Source organism: Pristiophorus japonicus, unplaced genomic scaffold (genome assembly GCF_044704955.1).
Source record: "Pristiophorus japonicus isolate sPriJap1 unplaced genomic scaffold, sPriJap1.hap1 HAP1_SCAFFOLD_252, whole genome shotgun sequence".
Taxonomy (NCBI): domain Eukaryota; kingdom Metazoa; phylum Chordata; class Chondrichthyes; family Pristiophoridae; genus Pristiophorus; species Pristiophorus japonicus.
This window is the reverse complement of record NW_027252252.1, coordinates 50,383-71,423: the sequence shown is the minus strand read 5'-3', so window position 1 is coordinate 71,423 and position 21,041 is coordinate 50,383. Positions and strand designations below refer to the sequence as shown.

Sequence of the window (21,041 nt, the reverse complement as noted above, 5' to 3'; positions counted from 1 at the left end):
CAGGCTTGTGAACAATGCAGCCCGCCCAGCGGAGCTTGTCGAGTGTGGTCAATGCTTCGATGCTGGGGATGTTCGCCTGGTCAAGGATGCTAACGTTGGTGTATCTGTCCTCCCCGGGGATTTGCAGGATCTTGTGAAGACATCGTTGATGGTATTTCTCCAGCAATTTGAGGTCAAAGCTTTCAGCAAGCACATGGTCTTCAGTGCTGTGTAATACCCCACTCTGTATGTCTCAGCCTATTGGGCCAGCACTGATGCATCTTATTGGGGCAGTCCAAGTGCACACTATAGGGCCAGCCCGGGATTACACAATTGGGGATGCCCAGGCTCACATTATCGGGCCAGCCCCGGCTCACCCTATCGGGCCAGCCCAGTCTCAACCTATCGGGCCAGCCCAGGCTCACTCTATTGGGGCGGCCCGGGCTCACACTATTGGGGATGCCTAGGCTCACATTATCGGGCGTGCCCAGGCTCACCCTATCGGGCCAGTCCAGGCTCAACCTATCGGGCCAGCACAGGCTCACACTATTGGGGCAGCCCGGGCTCACACTATTGGGGAAGCCCAGGCTCACACTATTGGGAATGCCCAGGCTCACATTGTTGGGCCAGCCCAGGCTCACACTATTGTGCCATCACGGTCTCACCCTATCGGGCCAGCGCAGTCTCACACGATTGGGCCATCACAGTCTCACCCTATCGGGCCAGTCCAGGTTCACCCTATTGGGCCAGCACAAAAGGCCCAGTAGCCAGCAGAGAAAATCAGCATCTCATTGATTTTATTCTCACTTTGCACACAGCTGGTGCAGGTCTGAACCCGACCATATAAGCTGGAAATGATGAACATCCTCTGCCTTTGAATGTGCAAGCAGGAATGTTTGTCTCTTCTTTCTGTGGGAAAATATTTCCAACATCTGGGAAAGCACCACGACACACAAACATCCGAGTGAGATTGTTCCTGTGCACTAGAAAGAGCTTCAATCAGTTACACAGCCTGAAATAACATTGCACCATTCACAGCAGAGAGAAGCTACACGTGTTCTGTATGTGGATGAAATTTCAACTGATCTTCCAATCGCGAGAGACACAAGGACACCCGCACCATGGAGAAACCGTGGGAATGTGGAGACTGTGGGAAGGGATTCAGTTCCCGGTCTGATCTAGAAAGGCAGTGTCACAGTCACACCGGAGAGAGGCCGTTCTCCTGCTCCATGAGTGGGCAGGGTTTCACTCAGTCATGCGTACTGCTGAAACTCCAGCGAGTTCACACTGGGGAAGTGTGGGAATGATTCACTCCGTCATCTGATTTGGTAGTTCACAAGATATTGCAGGGGTTGAATTCTACTGTTATTACTGCTGTTAATCACATCCTAACTGAATCGTGTTCGTTCTGTCAGTGGGAATCTGTTTCTGCTGATGTTAATAATTCCGTAAACGTGGCTGGAGTGTATTATTTGACATTTCAAATAACACAATGTTTCAACATTTGATATCTCCATGTTAAGAGGAGACTTTTGATGTCCGATTACTGACTGCTCCATTTTGGTCCTTTTCTCCTTTCTAACTCAAGATTGTTTCAGTTCACATGCCTTTGGTTACTCTCAGGAACAAGTCCCAGTTCCCCACACCTTCCAGAGTGCCTCTCTTTGCCTTGGTGTCCAGGTTAGGGATAGCTAACACTCCCGGGATCACTGAAAACAAAACCCAGTCTGTTAATCACTTTCAGCGACAGCACTTAACATGTGCACACAGCAGTTGTTGAGATAACTGACTGCATCTCTTTCCACACTCAGCTGGTAAACGGTCTCTCCCTGATGTGTTTTCACCCGACGCGCAACTGCATCCATTCCCACTGTCCCCACATTCACAGTGTTGAGTCAGCTGGGCACACGAGTCTCACAGGCTAGACGATTGGTTGAAGGTACATCCATACACAGAACATGTGTCCTGATTCTCCCCACTCTGATTGGTGTTTTTCCAAAGGCTGATGATAAGGTGATCCTGATGAATCCGATGATTCCCTCAAATCTTGACGTGATGGTTGATTTGAGTTTCCAAGCTGCAGATCCTCCCCTTCTAATACCCTGCAAATGTAGGTTTCAAAATTGTTACTTTAAGTACAGGATAGAAATTTCCACTGTGATAGGCATCAGAGCCGAGTTCAATCCTGCCCTCAAGTAACATCCACACACTTCCCAGTTGATGTCACTGGATCGGTTTCAAGAGCAAGGGCACTGGATAATTTTTACTTATATTTAGACCAGTTGTAATGAGGACAATTAGAACCCCTGAACTGCTGCCTTGACTGAGAACAACTAACAGCCCAGATCAAGGACCGCACTTGGGACCTTCTCAGTCGGTATTGCAGAGTTTTCTAAAATTTGTGGGGTTGGGGGAGGGTTAGAAAGAATATTTTCAAACAAATTTAAATCCACCTTTAAACAAAACCTTCCTCACAATGCACAATTCTGAAATCCTTTCAAATTAGAAAAGCAAATCAAATGGTTCATCAAAAACAACTGAAACATTATAGAAAGGCTCAAGTCACTGAAAATAAACAGCTTTACAATCACTGCACAGTACAGAAGGGAGCGACTGTTAATGGGAGCTCGGCTTGTGAAGTCCTCCGACACTCTGAGATAAGCTGGACTGTTCTTTTAAGTATAACTAGGCAGAGAAAAGGGAGTCCCTGTCCCTTTAAATATCTGCTCCATTCCCCCAGGCAGCGGGAGGAGGAATAGTGTGCAGTCTCTTTATATCCTCCGCAGCAAAACCTAATAAAACATATTGCATCAGCTGAAGCACAACAACTGAAATGTGTGTACACAAAGTCTTTGCTATATATATGTGTAAATGTGTGTGTGTGTAAAGTAAACACATCATTATTATTGTCTATTATTGAATTCCACAGAGATAAGCTATTTTCTTCGCCAGTTATTTTTCAGCATTTTATTTCCTATTATTTACGATGTAATTGCAGAGTGTTTAATCCCTTTACCATTTATTGATGACCCATTGCCTTGTGTGCCCTTGTTTAGAAAGTGATGTCACACTGACCATTCCGTTACCAAGGTGACCATCTGTGTGCAGTATTCAGTGGAAAAAGGGATTAAATCTCACCGAGGGTAATGAGCAGCCACCCATCAGTCTCTGCACTTTATTGTCCAGTGATCACCTCACCATCACACAGCAGCTCCTCAGATCTACCTCCAGTGTGGATGACTTGTGTAAGTGATGTTGAAAATGAAACTGTAGGAATGAAAGAGGAGTTGGGGGAGGTATGTTTGGAGAGAAGTGTGAAAGAGGAGTTGGGGTGAGGGTGTGAACGAAATGGGATGATAGAGGAGTTGGGGTGAGGGGTTTGGTGAGTAGGGGTGAACGAATAGTTGGCGAGGGGGAGTTGGAGTGTAGAGTTGAATGAGGTGTATGAGTGAGTGGGATTTACTGCCCATTAATTGCCTTTGTTGAACTATGATGGGTTTATTTTTCTTTTAAAATGTTTTGCACGGTGTTTCACTGAAGTTAATTGCGGGGCTGCAGTTCCTTGCAGGCACTGGGCTGTTTCTGGTGAATTAATATAGGTAGTGTTAATTGGGAATAGATTTTAATGGGATCATTCTGTGCTGAATGCGCTGCTGGGCTGCGGGGTTGTCATCAGTCCCAATGACGAGGTGCTGTTGACAACAAATCCATAATTCCCTTACATTGTGACACCAAATCCAGGGACCACTTACATTGGGACACCAAATCCCAGGAGCACTTACATTGAGACTCCAAATCCAGGGACCACTTGCACTGAGGCATCAAATCCATGGACCCCTTACACTGAGGCATCAAATCCAGGGACCCCTTACACTGAAGCATCAAATCCAGGGACCCATTGCAGTGAAGCATCATATCCAGGGAGCCCTTACACTGAGGCACCAAATCCAGGGACCAGTTACAATGAGGCATCAAATCCAGGATGAATTACACCGTGACACCAAATTGAGAGATTAATAATACCGTGACAACAAATCCAGGGACCAGTAAGACTGAGACATCAAATCCAGGGACCCCTTACACTGGGACTACAAAATTACACAGAAATGGGCCATTTGTTATTACCATTCTGTGCTGGACTTTATGCTCTGCTCGGGAATTAGAGAGCTTCAGTATGGGGAATGGTCATGCCGGTGAAAGCAGTTCTACTTAGAAGGAAAGGTGGGTAATGAATGAAGAGACGATGGAGGAATCAGACGGTGACTGGTGAGGCCTGGTGACAGATTATTTTCAGAATTCCTTTTCAGGCAGGCTGATGATGAGATGTAACCAGCGCAACAATTGTATCCATCTGTTATTGCCCCAAATCCCCAAATCTAATGTCACTAATTTAGCTTTCCATGAGAAATGTAGAGATGACGATGTGCTGTTGACAGAAAGAAGGGAGGAAATGAGGCTTGCACAGGAAAGAAAGTTCCTTGAATGAACACATTGTGATGTTGTTTTGTGACTCGGCTCTGTGAGGTTAAAAACATGAAATGGAAAAGTGCATGTCCAGTAACACTTATATTACCAATATTATTTTCTAAGTTAATCACTATATCCTAAGCCGAATATCCTATTGACTATCCCAATCACTAATCCCAATCCTAACAAATAACCACAAACCACAACCACTAAACCTACATCTAAACCCAGCCCCTAACCAAGGCTAAGAACATATGAAATAGGAGCTGCAGTAGGCCATCTGGCCCCTTCAGCCCAACCCGCCATTCAATAAGATCTTGGCTGATCTGATCTTGGCCTCAATTCCGCTTCCCTGCCCTCTCCCCATAAACCTTGACTCCACCATCTTTCAAAAAGCATTCTATCTGCAAATTAAATATTTTCAATGGCCCAGACTCCACTGTTCATTGGGGTAGAGAATTTCAAAGATTCACGACCATCTGAGAGAAGAAATTCCTCTTCATTTCCATTTTAAATGGGCGCCCCCTTATGCTCAGGCTTTGCCACCTAGTTCTCGATTCCCCCACAAGAGGAAACAGAGATCAGTGGGGAAGCTAAAGACCTGATAAAGGAAGTAGTTAAACAATTATTTTGATACAAGAAATACTGCAAGGTATGTTAGTAACAAGTATTTATAATCAACTAACCCATCAAAATTAGCAAAGGCAATTACAAAGGTCAGAACATTTCAAAGTTCATCACATGCAGTATGTGTGGAGATTTATTAACCGCATTCAAAAATCATCAAATAATACAGAAAATAACAGAGTTACAATCTTACGCAAGATAGTTCTTTCAAGGGTTGGTTGAAATGAACGTCAAATGAGTGTAAAGTGAGACACGCCGGTTCAGTCTGAGACATTCACAAGCCGTATAATCAAACGAAACAAGTTTGGGATTTGATGTGGGAAAAGTGAACTAATCTGGAGTAAGAAAAGGCCCAACATGGAAGGGAAGGGAACATTAATTAGTCTACTTTTATTATGGAGAAATTAAATATTGGACACACGGTGTTTGAAACAATACTGAGACAGAACACTAATCTCCAGCTCAGGTACAGGGTTATTCAGAGCAGCAGATACAAAGTCTCAGTGCCAGAATGAACATGGTTCAGTGCCCAATGGGAGCCCAGTATTACCTGTCCCATTAACTAAAGTGGTCTTGGGTATATACCCAGCATTCCCCGCGATGGAGAATATGCCGAGCACAGACTACAGAGGCACAGTGCGCAGGCGCGAGACCTGGCTGTATTTGGAGCATGCGCGGTGCGTGTAATGGCGAAGCGCGTGTGGTGAAATGTGTTCCGCAAAACAGCTCCATCTCCGCGGGGCGGAGGTGAGTAATGGACCAGCGGGGAGCCGGGGAGGCTTCATAAACAACTGGTGCCCGCCGCAAGCCCGGAATATCAACCGGAATATCGGCGGCTGCAGCCTCGAGGCTTTCTCCCGGTCACAGGCCCGGGGTAACGGCGGCCATCTTTGTACAGGAAGGCAGGGTCAGTCGTCCGCCATCTTGGTTCACTGAGCAGCAAAGCGCATGCGCGGCCACCTTGGTAAAGTAACAGCTGAGTTATTTTACTCTCACACCTCGGATTTCTCACATTGTTCTGATCTCCAAAGTGTATCGTCCCAACCTGCTCAACCTGTCCTCATCAGAGAACCCCCTCCTCGCCGGAATCAACCTCTGAACAGCCTCCAGTGTAAGTATATCCTTCCTTAAACACACAGTATTCCAGGTGTGGTCCCACCAATACCCTGCACACTTGGAGCAGGATTCTCTGCTTAAACACACAGTGTTCCAGGTGTGGTATCACCAATACCCTGCACACTTGGAGCAGGACTTCTCTGCTTTTTATTCTATCCCCCTGACAATAAAGGCCAACATTACATTTACCTTCCTGACTACGTCCTGAACCTGCAGACTAACTTTTTGTGTTTTATGCACAAACACCCTCAGGTCTCTCTGTCCTCTAGCACTGTGCAATTTTTCTCCATTTAAATTATAATCTGCTTTTCTATTATTTCTGCCAACGTGGATAACCTCACAATTTCCCATATTATACTCCATCTGACAAATTTTTGCCCACTCATTTCACCTGTCGATATCCCTTTGCAGATTTTTTGTGTCCTCAATTTGCTTTTCCACCCATCTTTGTATCATCAGCAAACTTGGCTTTATTACACTCGGTCCCTTCTTCCAATTCATTAATATAGATTGTAAATAGTTGAGGACCCAGCACCGATACCTGCGGCATCCCACTAGTTACCATTTGCCAACCGGAAAAAGACCCATTTATCCCGACTCTCTGTTTTCTGTTAGTTAGCCTATCCTCTATCCATGCTAATATACTGCCCCCAACCCGGTAAGCTTTTATCTTGTGCAGTAACCTCTTATGTGGCACCTTATAAAATACCTTCTGGAAAATCCAAATACACCACATACACTGGTTCCGCCTTATCCATCCTACTCATTACATCCTCAAAGTACTCCAGCAAATTTGTCAAACATGATTTCCCTTTCATAAAGCCATACTGACTCTGCTTGATTGAATCATGCTTTTCCAAATGTCCCACTACTGCTTCCTTAATAATGGACTCCAGCATTTTCCCAATGACAGATGTTAGGCTAACTAGTCTATAGTCTCCTGCTTTTTGTCTGCCTTCTTTTTTAGAGAGAGGCGTTACATTTGCAGTTTTCCAATCTGTTTGGACTGCCCCAGAATCCAGCGAATTTTGGTAGATTACAACTCATGTGACCACTATCTCTGCAGCCACTTCTCTTAAGACCCTACGATGTAAACCATCAGGCAAGGTGACTTGTCTGCCTTTAGTCCCATTATTTTACCGAGTACTACTTCATTATGAATAGTTATTGAATTAAGTTCCTCCCTCACTATAGCCCCTTGATTATGCACTTCAGTATTCCTCTCAGTGACCGAGTGTTTTACTCTAATTAAACTGATCTCGGACTGTTTCTGTCAGATATTAACTCCTGTAAGGTCCCAGCAAACACTCCCACTCCCTCGTCCCTCCAATGTTGCTGCAGGATTGCTTTGTGAAGACGGGCTCATGGAGAGAAACATCCTGCACGGAATGATTCAAATTGATCATCTCCATGGGACAAGGCTTGCAGCTTTAATCATTCTCTGTCCTTTCCCCCCAGGCCCAGTTCCTTTGCTCAGATTCTGATAAAAGTAAATTGGGAAAAGTGCACTTTGATTTTTACAGATTGAATTATTGCAGAGAGCTGCGCATGTGCGGTTCAGCCCCGCCCCCTGTGTCGATTCCCAGTGAGCAGAAGAGCACATGCGCCCTCCCCTCTCCCAGTCCTGCCTGGGATCACCATTCACTCAGTGAGTTGAGGAAGATGGTTTAAAACAGCCGGGAATGGAGACACCACGACCCCGGGGTAAGGCAGCGAGCAGCAGCCTCCTGACAGCTTTGCAGCGCTTTGGGAGCATGTCCGCAGATGGGCTCAGAGATCGGCATTTAGTCCCGGGGGAGGCAGAGTGGAGCAAGAACCAGTGTCAGTGCGTGGTGTGAGTGGGGGAAGGGAGAGGCCATTCTTGGGCTGTGTGTGTCTAGGGTAAGGAAGACAGAATGGGCAGAATCTGCTATTTACAATCTGCTGCTTTCTCTCTCCAAACCAGGAGTGAACGTTCCTGGTTTAGTTCCCTCGGGGGCTGTCTGTAAGGGGCAGAGTGGATCAGGAACTAGTTCCGGGACATGATGTGAGTGGGGGAAGGGAGAGGCCATTCTCGGGCTTGTGCGGACAGTATAAGGTAACAGTGAAAGTAAACCACCTCGCTCTTTCCAATCATTGCTGCCTTCTTTCCCCAAATCAGCAGTGAATTTTCCTGATTCAGTTCCAATCTCACTGTGTCTGTTGTTCTTGGACAGTGAGCAGTGGAAACACAGCCTGACAGTGAGGATGTGGGGAGTTTCACAAAGTGCATCTATTGCAGGCACCAGGAGAGGAGTGTGGGAGAAGATATTTTAAAGACGGGTTATATTGTTACGGTGAGCTGAGTTCTCCAGAACCATGTTGCTGGTGGTCGAGAGATACATTGTCACTCCCTCATAATCTCCCCCGCATCCATATCTTAGAACTAATAATGTTCTCGTATTATTATTCTCAGAGCAAAATTCTTCAGCCAGAACAAATGTGAGCTTTCTTCCACCCGGAACACAAGGAACAGTGCAGGCAGCTCCTTCTCACACACAGTAAGTAGATTATCACTCACAGAGCGCAGACACACAGAACTGTCCTCAATCCTATTGTCACAGGCAGCAGAAGCTGTCAGTCCCATAGTGATCCGAAGTGGCAGAGTTACATTGTGAACCTTACAGCCACATGGAGCAGTAGAATCAGATGCTGTTTCACCATTGAAACAGATCACACTGACAGGTACATTAAACACACACACTCACTTGCCAGAAACTGGCAGGTAGAGAATAAAAGACAATCATCTATCAGAAAAAATGTCCAATAGAATGTATAAACCACACTCGCATATCAGAAGCTGATGGGTACAGAGCAAAAGCCATATTCATGTTTCAGAATCTGACGGATTCAGTATTTAACCCCCCGAACATACCAGAAGATGACAGGTGCAGAATAAAACCCACATTCCCGCACCACAGACTGACAGATACAGTATATAACACACACCCACATATATGAAAGTGACAGTAATAGAATAAAATCCCCACTTGCATACCAGAGAGTGACAGGTAAAGTGTAAATCCCATGGGCACATATCGGACAACTGAAAGGCCGTAAGTAAAATTGTTACTTGCATCGCCGAAACTGATAGGGGCAGAGTAAAACCCACACCCACACATCAGAAAAAATGACAAGGAGAAGGCAAAATCTTCACTCACATATCAGAGAAATACAGGTTAAATGTAAAATTGATTCTCACGTTCACATACCAGAGACTGGCAAATACAGAGTAAATTCCACACTCGCATAGCAGGAACTGACAGATACAGTCGAAAACACACAATCAAGTAGCAGGTACAATCTAACATATCAGAAACTGAGAGGCACAGATTAAACCTCAACACACGCCAAAACCTGACAGTTACAGAAAAATATACACACTTGCATATCAGAGACTGAGTGATACAGTATAAAACCCACACTCACATATCAGAGGCTGACATATTACAATCCATATTCCCATAACATAAATTGACATACAGTGACATGCCCAGACTCACAAACCAGTAATTGACAGGTACAGAGTAAAGATCTCTCTTTCATACCAGAAACTGACATGTACAAAGGAAAGTCCACTCACAATTAAGCAGAAACTGCAGGTATAGAGTAAGGCCCACAATCACATGTCAGAACGTGACAGGTACAAAATAAAAGCCAGACTCCCATAACAAATGCAGAGATACAGAGAAAGGCCCACACTCACAGCAGAGACAGATAGATGCAGAGTGAAACTCAGACTCATTTACCAGAGACCGACCAAGTCAGCATAAACACTCACCTCCATAACACAAATTGACAGTTAAAAAGTAAAACGAATACTCTATCAGGAATTGGTGGTACACAGTAAAACAATACCAACATACTGGAGAATGACGGGTATGGAGTAGAGCTCACATTCACGTAAGAGATGGACAGATACAGCACAGAACACACACTCACACACCAAGAATGGAAAGAAACATAGAAAATAGATGCAGGAGTTGGCCATTTGGCCCTTCGAGCCTGCACCGCCATTCAATATAATCATGGTTGATCATGCAACTTCAGTACCCCACTCCCGCTTTCTCTCCCTACCCCTTGATCCCCTTAGCCGGAAGGACCACATCTAACTCCCTCTTGAATATATCCAACGAACTGGACACCACAACTTTCTGTGGTAGAGAATTGCACAGGTTTACCACTCTCTGGGTGAAAAAGTTTCTCCTCATTTCATTCTGACATGGCTTACCCCTTATCGTTAGACTGTGACGCCTGGTTCTGGACTTCTCCAACATCGGGATCATTCTTCTTGCATCGAACTTGTCCAGTCCTGTCATAATTTTATATGTTTCTATGAGATCCCCTCTCATTCTTCTAAATTCCAGTGAGTGCAAGCCTAGCCGATCCAGTCTTTCTTCATATGTCAGTCCTGCCATCCCGGGAATCAGTCTGGTGAACCTTCACTGCACTCCCTCAATAGCAAGCACGTCCTTGCTCAGATTAAGAGACCAAAACTGCACACCATACTCAAGGTGTGTCTCACCAAGGCCCTCTACAACTGCAGTAACACCTCCCTGCTCCTACACTCAAATCCTCTCGCTATGAAGGCCAGCGTGACAGTTGCTTTCTTTACTGCCTGCTGTACCTGCATGCCGACCTTCAGTGACTGATCTACCATGACACCCAGATCTCTTTGAACCTCCCCTTTTATTAATCTGTCACCATTCAGGTAATAACCTGCCTTCCTGTTTTTGCCACCAAAGTGGATAACCTCTCATTTATCCACATTATACTGCATCTGCCATGCAATTGCCCATTCACCTAACCTGTCCAAGTCAACCTGCAGCCTCTTCGCATCCTCCTCACAGCTCACACTGCCACCCAGCTTTAGTGTCATCTGCAAACTTGGAGATATTACTTTCAATTCCATCGTCTAAATCATTAATATATATATTGTAAGTAGCTGGGATCCCAGCACTGAACCTTGTGGCACCCCACTAGTCACTGCCTGCCATTCTGAAAAGGATCCGTTTATCCCACTCTTTGCTTCCTGTCTGCCAACCAGTTCTCTATCCACGTCAGTACATTACCCCCAATACCATGTGCTTTAATTTTGCACACTATTCTCTGGTGTGGGACCTTGTCAAAAGCCTTTTGAAATTCCAAATACACCACATCCACTGGTTCTCCCTTATCCACTCTACTAGTTACATGCTCAAAAACCTCTCGAAGATTTGTCAAGCATGATTTCCCTTTAATAAATCCATGCTGACTTGGACCGATCCTGTCACTGCTTTCCAAATGCTCTGCTATTATATCTTTAATTGATTCCAGCCTTTTCCCCACCACCGATGTCAGGCTAACTGGTCTATAATTCCCTGTTTTCTCTCTTCCCTCCTTTTTTAAAAAGTGGGGTTACATTAACTACGCTCCAATCCATAGGTACTGATCCAGAGTCCATGGAATTTTGAAAAATGACCACCAGTGCATCTACTATTTCTAGGGCCACTTCTTTAACTACTCTGGGACGCAGACTATCAGACCCTGGGGATTTATCGGCCTTCAGGTTCCCTGCAAGCATTTCCTGACTAATCAGGATTTCCCTAAGTTCCTCCTTCCTGCTAGACCCTCAGTCCCCTAGTATTTTTGGGAGGTTATTCGTGACTTCCTTAGTGAAGACAGAACCAAAGTATTTGTTCAGTTGGTCTGCCATTTCCTGTTCACTATTATGAATTCACCTGATTCTGACTGCAAGGGGCCTACATTAGACTTCACTAATCTTTTTCTCTTCACATATATATAGAAGCTTTTGCAGTCAGTTTTTATGTTCCCTGCAAGCTTACTCTCATATTCTATTTTCCTCCTCCTAATTACACCCTTAGTCCTCCTCTGCTGAATTCTAAATTTCTCCCAGTCCTCAGGTTTGCTGCTTTTTCTGGCCAATTTATATGTCTCTTCCTTGCATTTAACACTGTCCCTAATTTCCCTTGTTAGCCACGGTTGAGCCACCTTTCCTGTTGTATTTTTACGCCAGACATGGATGTACAATAGTTGTAATTCATCCATGTGATCTTTAAATGTCTTCCATTGCCTATCCACCGTCAACCCTTTAAGTATCATTCGCCAGTTTATCCCAACCAAATCATGTCTCATATCATCGAAGTTTCCTTTAAGTTCCGGACCCTAGTCTCTGAGTTAACTGGGTTGCTCTCCATCTTAATGAAGAATTCTACCACATTGTGGTCACTCTTCCCCAAGGAGCCTCGCATGACCAGATTGCTAATTAATCCTCTCTCGTTACACAAAACCCAGTCAAGGATGGCCTGCTCACCCGTAGGTTCCTCGACATATTGGTCGAGAAAACCATCTCTGAAACACTCTAGAAAGTTTTCCACCACAGTATTGCTACAAGTTTGGTTAGCCCAATCAATATGTAGGTTGTCACCCATGATAACTGCTATACCCTTATTGCACGCGTCCTTAATTTCCTGTTTGATGCCATCCCCAACCTCCCTACTACTGTTTGCTGGTCTGTACACAACCCCAACTAACGTTTTCTGCCCTTTGGTGTTTCACAGCTCTACCCATATAGATTCCACATTATCCCAGCTAATGTCCTCCCTGACTATTGCATTAACCTCCTCTTTAACCATTAACACTACCCCACCTCCTTTTCCTTTCTGGCTATTCTTCCTGAATATTGAATACCCCAGGATGTTATGTTCCCAGCTTTGGTTACCCTGGAGCCATGTCTCAGTAATCCCAATTACATCATATCCGTTAACAGCTATCTGTGCAGTTAATTTGTCCACATTATTGCAAATGCTCCTCGCTTTGAGAATCAGAGCTTTCAGGCTTGTTTTTTTAACACTCTTTGTCCCTTTAGAATTATGTTGTAATGTGGCCCTTTTTGATACAGAATGAAACCCACAGGCAATTACCAGAAATTGCCAGGTACAGGATAAAATCCACCTCTCATATCAGAAACTAACATACAGAGTAAAACCCTCATCCACATACCAGAGATGGACAGATAGAGTCAAATCCACACTCTCATACCAGACACCCACTATATAAGAAAATAAGAAAATAAGAAGTAGGATCAGGACTAGGCCATACGGCCCCTCGAGAGTTCTCCGCCATTTAATCCAATCATGGTTGATCCGATCATGGACTCAGCTTCACTTCCCCGCCCGTTCCCCATAACCCCTTATTCCCTTATCGGTTAAGACACTGTCTATCTCTGTCTTAAATATATTCAATGTCCCAGCTTACACAGGTCTCTGAGGCAGCGAATTCCACAGGTGTACAACCCTCTGAGATAAAACAATGTCTCCTCCTCTCAGTTTTAAATGGGGGGAGCACTTATTCTAAGATTATGCCCCCTAGTTCTAGTCTCCCCTATCAGTGAAAACATCCTCTCTACGACTACCTTGTCAAGCCCCCTCATATTCTTATACGTTTCGATAAACCACCTTTCATTCATTCTTCTGAATTCAATGAGTAGAGGCCCAACCTCCTCAACTTTTTCTCATAAGTCAACCCCTCATCTCCGGAATCAACCCAGTGAATCTTCTCTCAACTTCCTCCAAAGCAAGTATATCCTTTCATAAATATGGAAACCAAAACTGCATGCAGTATTCCAGGTGTGGCCTCACTAATAACCTGTATAACTGTAGCAAGCCCTCCCTGCTTTTATACTCCAAACCCTTTGCAATAAAGGAAAAGATTGCACTGGCCTTCCTGATCACTTGCTGTACCTGAATTCTAACCTTTTGTGTTTCATGCACAAGTAACCCCAGGTCCCGTTGTACTGCAGCACTTTGCAATCTTTCTCCATTAAAATAATAACTTGATCTTTGATTTTTTTTCTGCCATCGTGCCTCACTTCACACTTTCCAACATTATACTCCATCTGCCAAATTGTTGCCCACTTACTTAGCCTGTCTATGTCCTTTTGCAGATTTTTTGTGTCCTCCTCACACATTGCTTTTCCTCCCATCTTTGTATCATCAGCAAACTTGGCTACGTTACATAGACACATAGAAAATAAGTGCAGGACTAGGCCATTCTGACCTTCTAGCCTGTACCACCATTCAATGAGTTCATGGCTGAACATGCAACTTCAGTACCCCCTTTCTGCTTTCTCGCCATATCCCTTGATTCCCCTCGTAGTAAGGACTTCATCTAACTCCTTTTTGAATATATTTAGTGAACTGGCCTCAACTACTTTCTGTGGTAGAGAATTCCACAGGTTCACCACTCTCTGGGTAAAGAAGTTTCTCCTCATCTCGGTCCTAAATGGCTTACCCCTTATCCTTAGACTCTGAACCCTGGTTCTGGACTTGCCCAAAATTGGGAACATTCTTCCTGCATCTAACCTGTCTAAACCCGTCAGAATTTTAAACATTTCTATGAGGTCCCCTCTCATTCTTCTATACTCCAGTGAATACAAGCCCAGTTGATCCAGTCTTTCTTGATAGGTCAGTCCCGCCGTCCCGGGAATCAGTCTGGTGAACCTTCGCTGCACTCCCTCAATAGCAAGAATGTCCTTCCTCAGGTAAGGAGACCAAAACTGTACACAATACTCCAGGTGTGGCCTCACCAAGGCCTTCTACAACTGTAGCAACACCTCCCTGCCCCTGTACTCAAATCCCCTCGCTATGAAGGCCAACATGCCATTTGCTTTCTTAACCGCCTGCTGTACATGCATGCCAACCTTCAATGACTGATGTACCATGACCCCCAGGTCTCGTTGCACCTTCCCTTTTCCTAATCTGTCACCATTCAGATAATAGTCTGTCTCTCTGTTTTTACCACCAAAGTGGATAACCTCACATTTATCCACATTATACTTCATCTGCCATGCATTTGCCCACTCACCTAACATATTCAAGTCACTCTGCAGCCTCATAGTAATGGTTCGAGTTTGGTTAACCCAATCTGTGTGCATATTAAAGTCACCATTATAACTGCTGCACCTTTATTGCATGCACCCCTAATTTCCTGTTTGATGCCCTCCCCAACATCACCACTGCTGTTTGGAGTCTGAACACAACTCCCACGGATGTTTTTTGCCCTTTGGTGTTCTGCAGCTCGACCCATATAGATTCCACATCATCCAAGCTCATGTCCTTCCTAATGATTGCATTAATCTCCTCTTTAACCAGCAATGCTACCCCAACTCCTTTTCCTTTTATTCTATCCTTTCTGAATGTTGAATAGCCCTGGATGTTGAGTACCCAGACCTGGTCATTCTGTAGCCACGTCTCTGTAATCCCAATCACATCATATCTGTTAACATCTATTTGCACAGTTGATTCATCCACCTTATTACGGATACTCCTTGCATTAAGACACAAAGCCTTCAGGCTTGTTTTTTTAACACCCTTTTCCTTTTAGAATTTTGCTGTACAGTGGCCCCGTGGTCCCTTCTTCCAAGTCGTTAATATAGATTGTAAATAGTTGGGGTCCCAGCACTGATGCCTGCGGCACCCCACTCATTACTGATTGCCAACCCGAGAATGAACCATTTACACAGACTCTCTGTTGTCTGTTAGTTAGCCAATCCTCTATCCATGCTAATATATTACCCCCAGCCCCGTGAACTTTTATCTTGTGCAGTAACCTTTTATGTGGCACCTTGTCAAATACCTTCTGGAAGTCCAAATACACCACACCTACTTTATCCACCCTGGCCCGTGATGTGAAGTGGAACATAATTCATCGAAAGCACCTCTGACAGTATTGAGGAGAAACTGACCGATCAAATGTGAAAAATGAATTCCTGAATGTTTGGTATTGTACAAGACAAAAATAGAAAGAATGCATTTCTTCCAAATGTCCAGGCATGGTCTGAATGATGGATTAGTGATTTTGAGATGAGATAAAATTATAACTTTCGCATACTGTTTAAAAATAGACTGATATTTGAGGACAAAAATATTTAATTTCAGAATTTTTTTCAACATGGTACAAGCAGAGAAGGAGTTTGATGATGGATGCCATTGCCTAATAGAGAACTGATTTAGTTGGCTAATATTGCATATTTTCTTCTAATTTTTTTAAGTTTTGATTTGCTGTGTATTTCCACCTGTTTTGAATAACACCAAAAATGAAAATAATCATTGCATTTAGGATAAGGGGTAGGCCATTTAGGACTGAGATGAGGAGAAACTTCTTCACTCAAGAGAGTTGTTAACCTGTGGAATTCCCTGCCGCAGAGAGTTGTTGAGGCCAGTTCACTGGATATATTCAAGAGGGAGTTAGATATGGCTCTTACATTTAAGGGGATCAAGAAGTATGGAGAGAAAGCAGGAAAGGGGTACTGAAGGAATGATCAGCCATGATATTGAATGGTGGTGCAGGCTCGAAGGGCCGAATGGCCTACTCCTGCACCTATATTTCTATGTTTCTATGTTCGTTGCATGCTCAAACAATTCCAGCAAATTTGTCAAACTTAACTTCCCCTTCATAAATCCATGCTGACTCTGCCTGACCGAATTATGTTTTTCCAAATGTGGTGCGAATGCTTCTTTAAGAATGAACTCTTCAACATTTTCCCAACCAAAGATGTTAGGCTAAACTAGTCTACAGTTTCCTGCTTTTTGTCTGCCTCCTTTTATACGAGTGTGGCTCTCAGTCCCCGGGCAACACCAAGTGCGGCTCTCAGTCCCCGGGCAACACCGAGTGTGGCTCTCAGTCCCCGGGCAACACCGAGTGTGGCTCTCAGGCCCCGGGCAGCAGCAAGTGCGGCTCTCAGTCCCCGGGCAGCACCGAGTGCGGATCTCAGTCCCCGGGCAACACCGAGTGCGGCTCTCAGTCCCCGGGCAACACCGAGTGTGGCTCTCAGGCCCCGGGCAGCACCAAGTGCGGCTCTCAGTCCCCGGGCAACACCGAGTGTGGCTCTCAGTCCCCGGGCAACACCGAGTGCGGCACTCGGGCCCCGGGCAACACCGAGTGTGGCACTCAGTCCCCGGGCAACACCGAGTGTGGCTCTCAGTCACCGGGCAACACCGAGTGTGGCTCTCAGTCCCCGGGCAACGCCGAGTGTGGCTCTCAGTCCCCGGGCAACACCGAGTGCGGCTCTCAGTCCCCGGGCAACACCGAGTGTGGCTCTCAGTCCCCGGGCAGCACCAAGTGCGGCTCTCGGTCCCCGGGCAACACCGAGTGCGGCTCTCGGTCCCCGGGCAACACCGAGTGTGGCTCTCGGTCCCCTGGCAGCACCGAGTGTGGCTCTCGGTCCCCTGGCAGCACCGAGTGTGGATCTCGGTCGCCGGGCAGCACCGAGTGCAGCTCTCGGGCCCCGGGCAACGCCGAGTGCGGCTCTCAGTCCCCGGGCAACACCGAGTGCGGCTCTCAGTCCTCGGGTAACACTGAGTGCGGATCTCAGTCCCCGGGCAACACCGAGTGTGGCTCTCGGGCCCCGGGCAACAACGAGTGTGGCTCTCAGTCCCCGGGCAACACCGAGTGCGGATCTCGGTCCCCGGGCAGCACCGATTGTGGCTCTCAGTCCCCGGGTAACACCGAGTGCGGATCTCAGTCCCCGGGCAACACCGAGTGTGGCTCTCGGGCCCCGGGCAACACCGATTGTGGCTCTCATTCCCCGGGCAACACCGAGTGCGGCTCTCATTCCCCGGGCAACACCGAGTGCAGCTCTCGGTCCCCGGGCAACACCGAGTGCGGCTCTCGGTCTCCGGGCAACACCGAGTGCGGCTCTCGGTCTCCGGGCAACACCGAGTGCGGCTCTCAGTCCCCGGGCAACACCGAGTGCAGCTCTCAGTCCCCGGGCAACACCGAGTGCGGCTCTCGGTCTCCGGGCAACACCGAGTGCGGCTCTCGGTCTCCGGGCAACACCGAGTGCGGCTCTCAGTCCCCGGGCAACACCGAGTGCAGCTCTCAGTCCCCGGGCAACACCGAGTGCAGCTCTCAGTCCCCGGGCAGCACCGAGTGCATCTCTCGGTCCCCGGGCAACACCGAGTGCGTATCTCGGTCCCCGGGCAGCACCGAATGTGGCTCTCTGTCCCCGGGCAACACCGAGTGCGGCTCTCGGGCCCCGGGCAACACCGAGTGCGGCTCTCGGGCCCCGGGCAACACCGAGTGCAGCTCTCGGGCCCCGGGCAACACCGAGTGCGGCTCTCGGGCCCCGGGCAACACCGAGTGCGGCTCTCGGGCCCCGGGCAACACCGAGTGCGGCTCTCGGGCCCCGGGCAACACCGAGTGCGGATCTCAGTCCCCGGGTAACACCGAGTGCGGCTCTCAGTCCCCGGGCAACACCGAGTGTGGCTCTCGGGCCCCGGGCAACACCGAGTGTGGCTCTCAGTCCCCGGGCAACACCGAGTGCGGATCTCGGTCCCCGGGCAGCACCGATTGTGGCTCTCAGTCCCCGGGTAACACCGAGTGCGGATCTCAGTCCCCGGGCAACACCGAGTGTGGCTCTCGGGCCCCGGGCAACACCGATTGTGGCTCTCATTCCCCGGGCAACACCGAGTGTGGCTCTCGGTCCCCGGGCAACACCGAGTGCAGCTCTCGGTCCCCGGGCAACACCGAGTGCGGCTCTCGGTCTCCGGGCAACACCGAGTGCGGCTCTCGGTCTCCGGGCAACACCGAGTGCGGCTCTCAGTCCCCGGGCAACACCGAGTGCAGCTCTCGGTCCCCGGGCAACACCGAGTGCGGCTCTCGGTCTCCGGGCAGCACCGAGTGCATCTCTCGGTCCCCGGGCAACACCGAGTGCGTATCTCGGTCCCCGGGCAGCACCGAATGTGGCTCTCTGTCCCCGGGCAACACCGAGTGCGGCTCTCGGGCCCCGGGCAACACCGAGTGCGGCTCTCGGGCCCCGGGCAACAGCGAGTGCGGCTCTCGGGCCCCGGGCAACACCGAGTGCGGCTCTCGGGCCCCGGGCAACACCGAGTGCGGCTCTCGGGCCCCGGGCAACACCGAGTGCGGCTCTCGGGCCCCGGGCAACACCGAGTGCGGCTCTCGGGCCCCGGGCAACACCGAGTGCGGCTCTGGGGCCCCGGGCAACACCGAGTGCGGCTCTCGGGCCCCGGGCAACACCGAGTGCGGCTCTCGGTCCCCGGGCAACACAGAGTGCGACTCTCGGGCCCCGAGTCAGAGCCACCGGGCCCGGCACCAGCAACCCCGGGGGCAGCCCCTCCCCGACACCAAGAAAACAACAACTTACATTTATACAGCAGGCCCAGCAATTCCCAGCCGCTCTGTATCAGGTGGGTACTGGATGTGAAAGTTACTCACTGGCCTCCTGTGTGGGTCTGTTTGTTACATCAGTTTGAGCTGGATGGAGAGGGGGAGAAGCTGCTGGGTTTCACCCCCAGTACTTCTGGGCCCAGTGGGAACAACAATTTCCCATGTGGGCCTGTCGAGGGAGGTGGTTTCCCTTCCCTGAAGGACAGCAGTGATCCAGATGTGTTATTACGACAATCCGGCAGCTTTCATGGTCACTTTTTTCTCGTGCCGGCCCCATAAGTGACCAGACTCATTAAGTTCAATTTCACAACCTGCCTTTGTGTTTTTGTGGGTTCTCTCTCACACTCACTTTTCCTGTTTGAAATTCACTTTACAGGGTGTTAAAAGGGGAGGATTTGTAGACTGGAAGCTCAAACCAAACATCACCTCAAGATCTGACAGTCACTCGATACATCGGGACTGGAATATCATCAGCTTTTCACCATGGAAGCAGAAGGCACCGTTCACAGTGGGGAGAAACGGTACACGTGCTCTGTGTGTGGACAAGGCTTCAGTCGATCGTCCAACCTGGAGAGACACAAGTGCAGTCACACTGGGGAGAAACCAATTAAATGTGGGGATTGTGGGAAACGATTCAACTACCCATCCCAGCTGGAAATACATCGGCGAATTCATACTGGGGAGAGACCGTTCAGCTGCTCTGAATGTGGGAAGGGATTCACTCGGTCATACCACCTTCTGAGACACCAGCGAGTTCACACTGGGGAGAGGCCGTTCACCTGCTCTGAATGTGGGAAGGGATTCATTCGATCATACCACCTTCTGAGACACCAGCGAGTTCACACTGCGGAGAGGCCATTCACCTGCTCTGAGTGGGACAAGGGATTCTCTCAGTCAGGCAACCTGCTGAGACATCAGCGAGTTCACAAGTGACTGCAGGGGTTGGATTCTGCTGTTATTCACATCCCGGACTGAATCGTGTTCATTCTGACAGTTGGGGTTTATAACTCCTGTAACACTGATGTTAATAACTCCTGAAATCGACTGGAGTTTAATATTTGGGATATAGACACATAAATTAGTTTTGCTTTCAACACATTTCTGTGGATTTTTGTCTTTCCCACCTGAGTGTTTAGCATCACTTGGCTGGAGCTGAGAAAGGACATTCTTTGGGGAGGATTTTACAGGGGGAACAGAACTTCAGCCTGGACACTGACCTTCAGGACCACACACAGATCTCATTCATCTCAACTCCAATGTGTATATGCCCAACCTACTCAACCATAAGTCAATCCACTCAACTCTGGAACCAACTCTGGAATCTGCAGCAGACATGAGCAAGGACCTGAGGCTTATTAAAAGACACATATTTCATTACAGACAAGGTTACGCTGGGAGAAATGTTCAGTTAGATCATAAGAAATAGTAGCAGGAGTAGGCCATTTGGCCCCTTGGGCCTGCTCCGCCATTCAATAAGATCATGGCTGATCTGATCATGGACTCAGTTCCACTTCCCTGCCCACTCCCCATAACCCTTTACTCACTTATCACTCAAAGATCTGTCTATCTCCGCCTTAAGTATATTCAAAGACCCAGCCTCCACAGCTCTCCTGGGCAGAGAATTCCACAGATTTACAACCCTCAGA

At 47.7% G+C, this 21,041-nt stretch overlaps 1 long non-coding RNA gene across 2 annotated transcripts; it reads left to right on the top strand.

The window, feature by feature from the left end:
* Positions 1-5,707: 5,707 nt before the first annotated feature.
* LOC139247033 (uncharacterized) lies at positions 5,708-20,143 on the top strand. 2 transcript variants are annotated; one of them, XR_011590804.1, is made up of 3 exons: positions 5,708-5,750; positions 8,624-8,708; positions 19,772-20,143. It is a non-coding gene; the product is annotated as an uncharacterized lncRNA (long non-coding RNA). The 2 variants fall into 2 exon arrangements; XR_011590803.1 differs by lacking the exon at positions 5,708-5,750 and adding an exon at positions 6,097-6,184.
* Positions 20,144-21,041: the final 898 nt, after the last annotated feature.